The sequence below is a fragment of the Macadamia integrifolia genome, chromosome 11 (genome assembly GCF_013358625.1).
Source record: "Macadamia integrifolia cultivar HAES 741 chromosome 11, SCU_Mint_v3, whole genome shotgun sequence".
In the NCBI taxonomy this organism is placed as follows: Eukaryota; Viridiplantae; Streptophyta; class Magnoliopsida; order Proteales; family Proteaceae; genus Macadamia; species Macadamia integrifolia.
Window position 1 is genome coordinate 4,669,858 of NC_056567.1, and position 12,252 is coordinate 4,682,109.

Genomic DNA, 12,252 nt, shown 5'->3' on the forward strand with positions numbered 1-12,252 from the left:
TTTATAGTTAATGATGTAATCTGGGATGCTCAATTGAGACCTAGATATAGATTTTGTTAGTAATTTTTTTCTTCTTGGTTGAATTACTATCTTGTTGATGGCCATGCTGAAGGTGGATTAGTAGCTTAAGGGTTATCTTTTTTCAATCGTTATTTGATTTCATGATATTAAACTTTGGTTTCTGAAATAAGTTTTTCTCCTTTGGACTTTAGTTTTGATAAAATTTGAGTTTTCTGTCAAACTCATTCATCAAAGATGAGGACTAATTAAGAACATAGGAAACTAGGTCGACCAGGTGTACATTAACTTCAACTTAGGGATGGTGTCTTTGTAGGTGCTAGGATACAACCCATCTGGTCTTGCCCACGAAAAGCAAGTATGCCATGGAATTTCTCAAAAAGAGTAGCAGCTCCAGAAGGCTCAAACAAAACACTACTGGCCACTATAAGAAGGATAAGTAGGTTAGTTTTCACCATGATCCTGCTCATTGTTCTTCCTTCTTGTGTTTGAGCCGTTGAGGTGATCTAATCTCTAATCTCATGCTACAAGTAGCACCCTTTAAATAATGATCAAGAATCTTATACCTGGTTACTTGATCATTGACACCTGAGTAACTTTCTCATTTACTATATCTTGTTCATTTAGTGTGGCAAAAAGATCTGGACAAATCTAAATTTTGGTCTAAGATCCGCTTGAAGAAGTAAATTTTGGAACATACGAGGCCAGTTTGGCCTGTCTGTTCAAAATTTATTTTAAAAACAAATTCATTGAATTAATCCAAGAATTACCTAATAATTTAATAACATTATTTTCTCGAAACCATGAATGGCATTCTAAATTCTACAGATTCAAGTTACACTTGAAGCCGACAGTATCAAGCATTCTATTCTTTATGAGCTCTTCCTAGTTATCATCATTTTCCCTGCACTTTTTTCGTTAAAGGTGTTGGCGGAACCATAAACAAATATCATGCATAAATGAAAATAAAAAATCTGATTGATAAACCAGGTTTGTTGGACATATATACATATCCAATAAAATGGTCAGATTATATTAAAGGTAAGTGGAGGACAAGGACTCGTGTAGCCGATCCCTTATAGGGGATGTCCCAAGGATACTGCTTTGACTATTGCTTTGACTTATTCTTTTACCTCATTTTACTTCTTTTTAGTATTCTATTCTTATGCTTATTATTATTACCTTGACCCCCGGATCCATGTAGCCGATCCCATTGAGTTGGGATAAGGTTATGGTTGTTGTTGTTTTATAAATAAATCAACAGTAAATTATAAGGAAAAACATGAACAAATACAAACATGGGAAGTGAGTCCCCACCTCCAACATTGTCATTAGAAAGAATTTACAACCGCAATCTCAAAAGCCTGTATTAAGACCTTGTTGCTGCATCACCATTTTCCGCCAACACTTAACGATGCAACAAACCTATATATAGGGATGCACAATAGTACATGGGGTTGAATTGGAATCTGAACTTGGATGATCCTAGTTAGAAATTGCTACATCATACTCTGAAATGGCAGAACTGTAGGTGCAATAAATGGAAACCTACCTAGATTTAAGGGTGTGAATTTGAAATCGAAATAGTTTACCGAAATCAAATCGATCTATTTACACCGAAACTGCAAAATCGTTTAGTAAATGGTGTGGTTATGGTTTCAAGTTTCAGGCTGATTAGCTAAATGGGTTGAAACCAAACCAAGCCGTTTAACCCGTGGTTTCAAGCCGAATTGAAACCATGAAAATCAAAACCGTTTAAACCGTCAATACTGATCCAATTAACCCGTTTAAAGATTTAATAAGGTGATTGCAAAATATCATTAATATCTCATTTGATTCAAAGATTGAGTACTGCAGGCCATTGAGTGCTGCAAGCCTGCAAGTAATTCTAGAGGTAGCTTTCTCATTGTTTGGAACGCCAATCAAATTAATCCAACGTACTAAGTAGAATGTATATTGATAAAAATACAATTTTTACTTATACCATGGCATATTAAATATATATTTTTCAATATTATAACCCATTATTTGGGAGGAGGGGAGAAGAAGAAAATCCCTGCTATAAGCATTACTTACTGACTTGTAAGATGCGCTTGAGACTTGTTTCTATCAAAATATTTTCTTTTGCTTAATTGTTTGATTGTTTTAACAAAACATAATGATTTGCATTTCACATTCTCAAGATTTGATCGTTTATCACCAAAAGCAAATTTTAGTAAACATACGAATAAACTAGCAAACCGATTGCTAATCGTTTAGAAACCGTATGGAATAAATTGAAATCAAAACCGTTTAAAACCGTGAAATTGAAACCGTTTAAAAATCGTGGAAACCGAAACCGTTTACTATATGATTGCGGTTTCAGAAAGTGCAACCATTTAGTAAATGGTGTAGTTATGGTTTCAACCAAAATATATATGAACCGAACTGAATCAAACCGTTTAAACCAAAACCAAACCGATTAACACCTTTACCTAGATTGGACCAGCTAAAAAAATAATGTACCCACTAAATTTTATTTTATTTTATTTTTTTGGGTTGAAAACGAATTTATCCAGAAAGACTTGAGAGCCTTATGGATGAAGGATTACACTGATCCTGAATCCACTGACCTTTTGACATGATAAAGCCGATTTATTGCATGCAAGCTTCTTGCAAATGAAATTTTAGGCCTGGAATTAACAAAACAAGGAGAGAAAATAACCATTCTTTGTATCTCCCTCACCTTGTCGGCGATAAGCCGATAATCGCCTTTAAAACTAGAGACGTAAATGGATATTTGAAAATTCAAATTTGATTTCTATCCATATTCTTTAGAGGTATCTATATTCGAATTCAAATAATCTGAAATATAATCTATCTAATCTGAATAGTTCTTCAACTAGAAAAAAAAGATAGTTAATGATTTTTAGGATTCTTGGAATTTGATAGATTTTAGAGAATGAAGAAGAAAAAAAAAAAGGACAATCATGAGATTCTGATAACTAAGAAACATGGATTGAAAGCTAATTGTATCTATTGTGGAGGGAGGTCCACATTATACAAGTCAGAATGTAACAGATAATCGAAAATCTAAATCAAATTCTAATCTGATAGGAAATACCTAAATCCAATCATATCTGATTTGAATTCAATTCTTATTCATCCGTTTACATCTCTATCTGAAACATTTGCAGTAATTCCCAGGGCTTTCTCTCTCTCATTCAAGTTTTTGAGAAAAGAAACCAAAAAGTAAAAAAAATATATATATATATATATATCCCTTCTCACACGGGCTTCCCTCTTGTCCTTTTTTATCACACATGGCTAGCCACCCTTACAAAACTAACAAAAAATTAAAAAACGGAAGACACAAACCATAACCACAAGAATCATCTTCCTTAATGGATTCTCAACTCAAGCCTCCAAATCCATTAATCAAGAAATAGAAATGTTTATAACCATTCAATCATAAATAACATAAACAACATATCTAAGGCCAGCGATAATCAAGTGTAGGTTCAGGGTCTCTAATATTGTTAGTGAAATGCAACCCATCCTTTTTCACATAATAATAACAGATATTAAGGCACCTACCACCATCTCTAATAGTCTGAAACACATCAAAAGTGGCATGTACATTCCCTAACTCGAATCCACAGTAGAACAGTGTTGTTCCCCAGAAGTTTACATGAAAATGCCATGTGAAATTTTGGCCTTTGGAGAGTGTATGAAAGCCCAAATCATTGTTCTTGGATCTGCAATGAATTGTGACTTTCTGCCCTGGATCTAAGTCATTGATGATGTATACGTGAAACTTTTGAAGGATAGCAGTTGCTTCACAAGATTTGCAGAAGAAGGCTATGGACATCAATGCTAGAAAGAGAAAAAGAGAACTTTTAACCTTAATCTTATTCATTGTGGCTGTGATAACAGAAGGGTTTTCTGCTTGTATTTATAATGCATGTGGAATGGTTACAGGAGATAAGTATTTTGTTGGGATTTAGATCCTCCCCAGCTGTGTGGAATCAGCTGGGTTTTCTTTCTTTTTTTCCCTTTCCTGATTTCTGTTTCTTATATTTTTCTCGCCTGTTTTGTGTTTATCTCTGTCCTTATTGATGTAGTCTTGATATTAGCCACATTTAGGGTAACAGACTGATGATCTATGATACTTCCCCACAAATAAAGTGGTCGAGCGCAAATGGTGAGCTTGTCCCGGAGAGAGCAAAATTGGGGTGCAAGAAGACCCTTGGACATTATATATTTATATCCATGAGTTCGTCACTTATCAAAATAGTGATTTGAGAATATACGTGTATCAAAAAATGATTTAAGATTGAATGAATTAATGAATGAAAATAAATTAAAAAAAAAAAGAAAAAATTCTGTTTATCAAGCTAATCAAAACAACCAAAGAATGAAAATAAATTTATATAAAAGAAAAAAAAATTCTATTTATCAAGCTAATCAAAACAACCCACTTATATATCTTGCTTTTATATATCTCGTGCAGTAGCTTATCTAATGCTCAAATTGATGCACAGATGTGTTCTCTCCGAGTCTTTATTTAATGCTCTTCACTGCTTTCGATAAAAGTTGAATGATTCTCATTCAATACCGATCGATATGATGTAGTTCATACGATTGTGGGGTTAGTATGAATCCTGAGACTAGAGAGGCCTGGATACTTATATTTACCGCCAAAAAAAAAAAAAGCTTCAATCATGGCTAGTCATCAATTACAGAGAATATTTCCCGTCTTTTTTTTTTTTTTGAATAAAATACTTTATTAGAGGAACAAAGAAAACAAAGCAAGGCAGAATATATACAAGTTAAATTAGCAAGAAACTAAGAGGACCAGAAAACCTTAGACAAGTCAAGGAAGAAAACGACGACCAAATAAGCAATCAAAGATTAAGTTTTCCATTCCTTAGAACGAAGGTAGTACCAAGAAAATCTTATGCAGTGAATCCATCCTGCGTAGATCCTTCCAACTTCATTAGACAACAAACATATTATCTGACAATTTGCCTGTGCACCATAAGAAAACAACACAACAGTTTCAATAACATTAACTAATAGTGATTCCCCATTGTTTTTGGGCATAGTTGAGGAGCTGCATCAGCTCCTCATCTCCATTGATGAACCCATTACGGTCTATGTCTGCATGGGCGATTGCACGTCGGGCTCTCCAGCCCCCAAACCACAAGCCGAGGCCACGCAGAGCTTCTTCAAGCTCTTTCTTGCTTATGTGACCATCCCCATTGGTGTCAATCCGTTTGAACAATTCTCTAAGCTTCTCAGGAGATATGGGAGGATTTACAGACTTAGTGTATGCAACATAATGAGGCATCTTGTTATAATTTGGTAGGCTTAAGAGTATTAGTCTACAAGACGAGGAGATATTTATAACCAGCTTCAAATCCCTTGTTTAATTATGAAAGCCTTTATTCCAGCACATCTCTCTCTCTCTCTCTCTCTCTCTCTCTCTCTCTCTCTCAAGCTAAGTACTAAACTTCCAGTGGCAGCAGGTGAATAGAATCAAATCTACTAGATCAAGATAAATTGAGATCCTCATGGTTCTGTAGTTGATAAGAGAGTCTAGAAGGGATAATGACAGCAAAGTTATCCATCAATATGCCTTCCATTCATTGCTTTACGATTCAAATCAGTATTGAAATCGCCATTACCTTTAATTTGGATAACCTTCAGGGATAAGGAAGGTATCAGTTGATTATCCCTTGACCTGCTGGTCTTATAAAGATCAAGTCACTTTTTTTTGAATTATATATAGGATCTCTTTCTTAAAGGGGACGAGGGCCAACCAGCTCAATAATTTTTAATTAAGATTGGCTTCTCCACGTGGGTTGGATCAAATTATTTATATTGATGAGCTTATAATACATATTTAATTAAACTTAAAGCAAAGATCATCCAGAGAAAGATGGGATTCATAAAATATTGTAAAAGTCGTTTTGAACTTCATACAATAAGGGATAAAGAGAATAATGACAAGTCGTTTGTAAAAAAAAAAAAAATTAATAAAATAAAATAAAATAAAATCTGTAGCATAAATAAAATGATCAGATTTAATTAAGATGATTAAGAGATTTAACGAGGTTTACATACCAATGTGATGTACTATGTCTTGGGGCGAAGAAGAAGAGATTCATTATATGATGGAAGAAAGGTTAAAGTGGAGATCTCTCAAGAACACCCAAACTTATATCAGCAACTCTCACCTAGAATCCTCAACTCAAAATCTCCCAATCTCACTTGCTTACACAACAAGACAATAATACAAATATATACTTGTTAAAGTTAAGTCGATTCATGGGACCGCAACCGGCTGGGTTGTATCGTACTAAGAGGGTTTCATTCCCACACCCTCACACAAAATCATTAATGGGCTCCGTGCATGGGCTTTTGCTTCCATTACAGACCTCAAAAAAATCTCATTCGAATCGCGACCAAAATATGTCCAAGCATGTCAATCTTCGAAACAGGTCAATAAATTCGAGACACACATAACAATAATGACAAGTCATGATCAACAACCTCCTCATACGTATGTACATGTGTTTCACAAATCATTTGGTGATAACAACATATTTTTTGCTTCCATAAAAGTCCCTCCATGCATTAATAAGTGGGACAAATGTCATCACCTAAATGAACATATGTATATGTGTACTAGTAAGCGATCTGGGATACAATAATCACAACCCATTGGCTAAATTCTTTTCCCCACAATAAAGAACAAATATACCCTACAAAATTTTGGTGATGAATGCAAAACAACGAGGAAGATATAAATCAAATAATCTCACACAACATAAGGAATTTAATGTGGTTCTGCATGAATGCCTATATCTACCCAAGAGAATCAAAGATTTTCAGTAAGTCAGAAAAAAACCTCTACACCTTGTCATTGATCCAAAACTGACCCAATTACAATTATGTGGACCTGCAGAGTACAAGACATGCATAAAAAACAACAATCTTCACCTTGGCATGGATCCTGCAAGCTAACCCTAAAAAAAATCGGCGTTATGGATGTCGATTTTGCAAGTCCGCTATACGCAATTGGCATAGCCACACAACCGCTTGGGGATCCTTTCTGTCTGCCATACCCAAACTAACATGGCACACACTCGCAACCCACTGGGATGTTCCATACAACTCACCATTGCTGCAAGATGTGATGTGTTTCCGCTCCTCTTACTTCTATAACCTTGTTGCAAAAGGATATTACCACTTATTAAATCTAAAGTGAAAGACACATGCTTCTTTCTAAACTGGCACTTCTTTTCTCTCTCTCTCTCTCTCTCTCTCTCTCTCTCTTATTATTATTATATTCCCAGAACATTTTTTCGCCAAGTTACCAAACGAAAATCTACTTCATGTAAATTACTCATTGTAAGCAAAATTAGAAAATAATACTTAGGGATCGAAAATACTTTCCTAGAACAGAATTGTTATCTATGTAGGTGAAAGACACATGCTTCTTTCTAAACTTGCACTTCTTTCTCTCTCTCTATCTCTCTCTCTCTTTTATTATTATTATATTCCTAGAACATTTTTTCGTCAAGTTACCAAACGAAAATCTACTTCATGTAAATTACTCACTGTAAGCAAAATTAGAAAATAATACTTAGGGATCGAAAATACTTTCCTAGAACAGAATTGTTATCTATGTAGGTGAAAGACACATGCTTCTTTCTAAACTTGCACTTCTTTCTCTCTCTCTATCTCTCTCTCTCTTTTATTATTATTATATTCCTAGAACATTTTTTCATCAAGTTACCAAACGAAAATCTACTTCATGTAAATTACTCATTGTAAGCAAAATTAGAAAATAATACTTAGGGATCGAAAATACTTTCCTAGAACAGAATTGTTATCTATGTAGGTATATTGGAAAAAACTAACATATTGGAAATATTATCCTTAGGTTTGTGTCTCGCCCACTATTAAAAAAAAAGAAAGGGGACTGAAAATTTATCATACTTGGGTATTCCTTTCTCGCTCACAAAGTAAAGAATTACTAACTGGCAAGCTACAAATCTTGGACAATCAAACAACAATAATGGAGGTTTATGAAAAAAACAAAACAACAATAAAGGAGTTTGTCATACAGTTTCTCTCCTTATTCCTGATACAACCAAACAACAGGTGAAGGAAATTTTTCCTTTTCTTTCATGGGTAATTTATAGCGCCATCCCTTAGAAAATTCCACTATTATAAAAACACTCTATTTAATGCTTTAAGTTTGTCTATTGTATAATCTAGGTTAAGTTGTTCACCATATTCTCCTATTAGTTCTGATGGTCTAATCATATCTGTTGTTCTATATTTTGTTTCTTTACTTCTAGGTATTGTTCCATAATATTCTGGTTTTATTGTTTGTTTCATGGTTTCTGGAATTGTTTCTAACATTACTATGTCTTGACCTACTTTTAATGGTTCTATATTTTCTAATTCTTGATCTTGTTCTACTCTTATATTTTTTAACATACTAAGTATTTCATCTTAACTATCATATTCTTTTATTACCTTTGTACCATGAACTTCCTCTTCGTCTTCATTATCACTTAATATGGTATTAGCTCTCTGTTCCATTGTTTTACTATTATTCCTACTGTTTTGAAATTAATTATTTGTTTTTTATTTCCTTTGAATATATATGAGTTTTTTTTATTTCATTACCTACTCCTACTGTACTACTTGATGCTAGTTCATTATCATCTATCATCCAATCTATTCCTATATCACTTTCAAATCTTTGTGGTTTAAGTGCCACTGCTCCTGTATTAGTTTGTAATATGATTGTATCATCACCTCTTGGTCTTATTTTTTCTTTTATATTTGATATACTATGTTTTTTTATAATATACTCTTGTTTATACTATACTAAATGATTCTCCTGGAATAAATCCTTTAGTTCCTTTAGCATCTAATTGTAAGTGTATGAATTTTAATTGTTCTGTTGTTATACTATAATCAGGATATGCTTCAAATACTATAATATTTTGGTTTAAGCTACCTTCTGCAATCCTAATGTTGCTTTACCTATATGTTTGTACCATCTACAATCTACTAGTCTTGCTAGTATTGTTATTCAACAATTCTTTCTAACTAATCCTCTTACTATTACTTGTATAGCTCCTAGGTGTATAAACATATGTTCTCTATCTAGAAAACAACATTGTATATGAAGAAGATGTTATATGGAGAAAAGAATATAATATAGATGAAAGATTTCCTTGGATGACAAATGAATGGATAGTAGAGAAAAGTTTTGCAATGATGGACATACAACAACATCAAAGATTATACTTAAGTAAATTAGCACAAAACTTCATAGATGGATACAAAGAATGTTTGAAAGAAGTAGATACTTTATCATTTGAAGATTACTATGCAATATGTTTCAATGGAGAAGAAATACCAAAGGTAAATAGTATTAGACTATTACTTAGAGAACAAAAACAGTTAAAAGAATATCAACAATACTTAATTAATGAATTAGAAAAAAACAACTTTACGATTAAGAGAAATTCGGACACAAATGCCAATACCCTTAGATGAACCTCAATCATCAACAAAACCGCAATCACCACCACAAAAGACAACATCACAAAAGTTAGTGATAAACGAAGAAAGTTGGTTCTTAATAATAAGGGAAATTAAAAAGATTTGCTTCTTCTATGCTTACCTTCTACTTGAGGTGCTATTGCTAGGATATGGTTTATTTCTCTTTCAGTGTGATCTAGCATCCTATAGATTATGTTTATTTCTATAGCTATCTGTTCTGCCTCAATTCTACTTGAAGTATTATTTAGTATATAATTTAGTAATCTTAAACTATTTTTTAACTGTGCTTTTCTTAAAAGTAAGTCTTCATATTATTTTTCATAATTCATTCTGACTTTTTGTAGATTTCATCTATCTGTTCTAATACTAAAGTTATTTGTCTTTCTACTTCTTCCTTTTCTTCCATAGTTAATTCGTTAGGTTCTTCTAAATTTATCAATAAAAGTTTTAGTAAATCTAATTTACCTATTATCTTCTCACAGTCGAGTATTCGCTATGAAGCTCTATCTCATTTTGGCATGTGCTATTGTTCCAACTTGTTTTTCTAGTGTTTTCTATGAACTTCGTTCTTGGTTTTTTGACTAAGATTAATTGTCCTATCTTTTCGTGTTCTTGTATGATTTTGATTTTATGATTATGATTTCTAATTATTACTTTAATTGTACCTCTGAAATATGAGTCTATAACTCCTCCTTCTATACTAAGGTTGTTCAATGCTTGGCTACTAGTAGGTTTTATGATTGCTCCTAAATCTACTGGAAATTCTATAACTAATCCTGTGTCTATAGTTATTGTATCTTTTCCTAAAATTTCTGTCTTTAATGGACTAAATAAATCGTAACCTATAATTCCACTTGTAGCTTGCTCTAGTATTTTAGCTTTATCTTGTCTTTTTTCTATGTATATGTGTCTAGGAAACATCTAAGTTTATCTAATATTAAGTCTATTGAATCTTCGTTCTACGTGTATTCCTTCTTTTGATCCATATTCGTCAGATGAGTCCTGAATATTGAATGTATCTTCTTCTCTAATATTTCTGTATTGTAATTCTATTTTTATTGTCCTCTGTACTTCTTCTACTCGATCTTCTAAGTCTTTTATTGCTTCATTGTATGCTCTTATCTGTCTAGTTAATTCTCTTAAGTCTTCTTGTCCTAATGTTATAATCCAATGTATGTCTTGTCCTTCTCTGATTATGTTTCCTAGTCTTTCTATTCTTAATTCTTGTTTAGTAAGCTAATGATCTAGCCTTTCTTTTATCCTACGTAGTTCTCTTTTAGTTTGATGTAGTACTAATCTCAACTGTCTCCTTTCTTGTTCTAAGTTTTCTGTCATGGTTTTCTTATCATGGTTTTAAAGATGTATACGAAAAAACATACCATTCCTATGGTTAATAAACAATCACACAACGCAAAGTTTTCAATCCAAGAACCTTCAACTACCCTTGTGTGCCAAGAGTAGGTGGACCGGAAAATGGTTTTAAATGAACTAATTGACTGGTTTAATGGGTTTTGGTCTAGTTTAGAGTAGATCCAAAATCAAAACCAAACGAATTATTCCCAATTTATTCAATTCAGTTTCTATCCACTGGTTTTGATTCCGGTTCAATATTGATACCTTTATTGAAAGAATTCCTTTATTAATTTGGTGAGGTTGGATAAGGTTTGACCGAGTCCCCATCTCTATACCCAACCATTGGAATTGTACATGAAACGAAAAAGCCTACGATTCCAATCTAATGGCCTCATATCAATAACAACTCATAATACCTCCACCACTTGCGATTCTCTGCAAGTCAAGGAAGCATCTCCATTAATTTCTACAAGCTTTTTCTATAACCTATTTTTGTATTGAAATAGATGTTCCTAAGATTCCAATCCAATGTCCTTTGAAAGGCCTAAAAAAATAGTTTCAAAGAACCTTTGGGCACCGTTTGATAACGTTTCTATTGTTTTTATGTCTAGAGAGCAAGAACAACTTTTCATGTTTCCAGGAACAAAAATGGATTTTTTGATGTTTGATAAACTTGTTTCTCAAAATATTTTTAACAGATATAATTCCACTAAAAAACCCAATAGTATCATCGGATGCCCAAAAAGGAGAGAGGGTTTGGTTGCCTCTTTTAAGATTTAAACAGTTAAGAGATTTATCGAGCACAACAGCCTTTTTTTTCTCTCTCAAATTCATTTCTACAAACTGACATGCTTCGTCAAAGTCGTTTCTAGAATTGTAAATAGGCATAAATTTTGATCTATGTTTTTATAAATGGATAAAACGGAACAGCTTTATCAAACGTTTTTTAGACTGTTTCTCTGTTTCTAGGAACAAGAAAATATAAAAACGACAAGAACAGAAAGTTGTCAAACGGTGAGTTACTTTCTCTAGTTGTTTCCATCATCAAAGCAAATAATTCCAAACCCGTCAAGTAAAGTGAAAAACCCAAACCACCAAAAGTATATCCGCATCTAATACTATGTTTTTATGGCAAGACAGATTATTCATCTAACACTGGATTTTATGCCTGATTTTTTTTCTAGTGATTAAATAATCCACATTTATGTGTGCTTATCGTTGGTTCCAAAGAAGGAAATGGGATTGGTTTATGGGATGTGAAGTTTTGATTCGAGTAAGTCTTGAATTAAACCTGATCCACATATA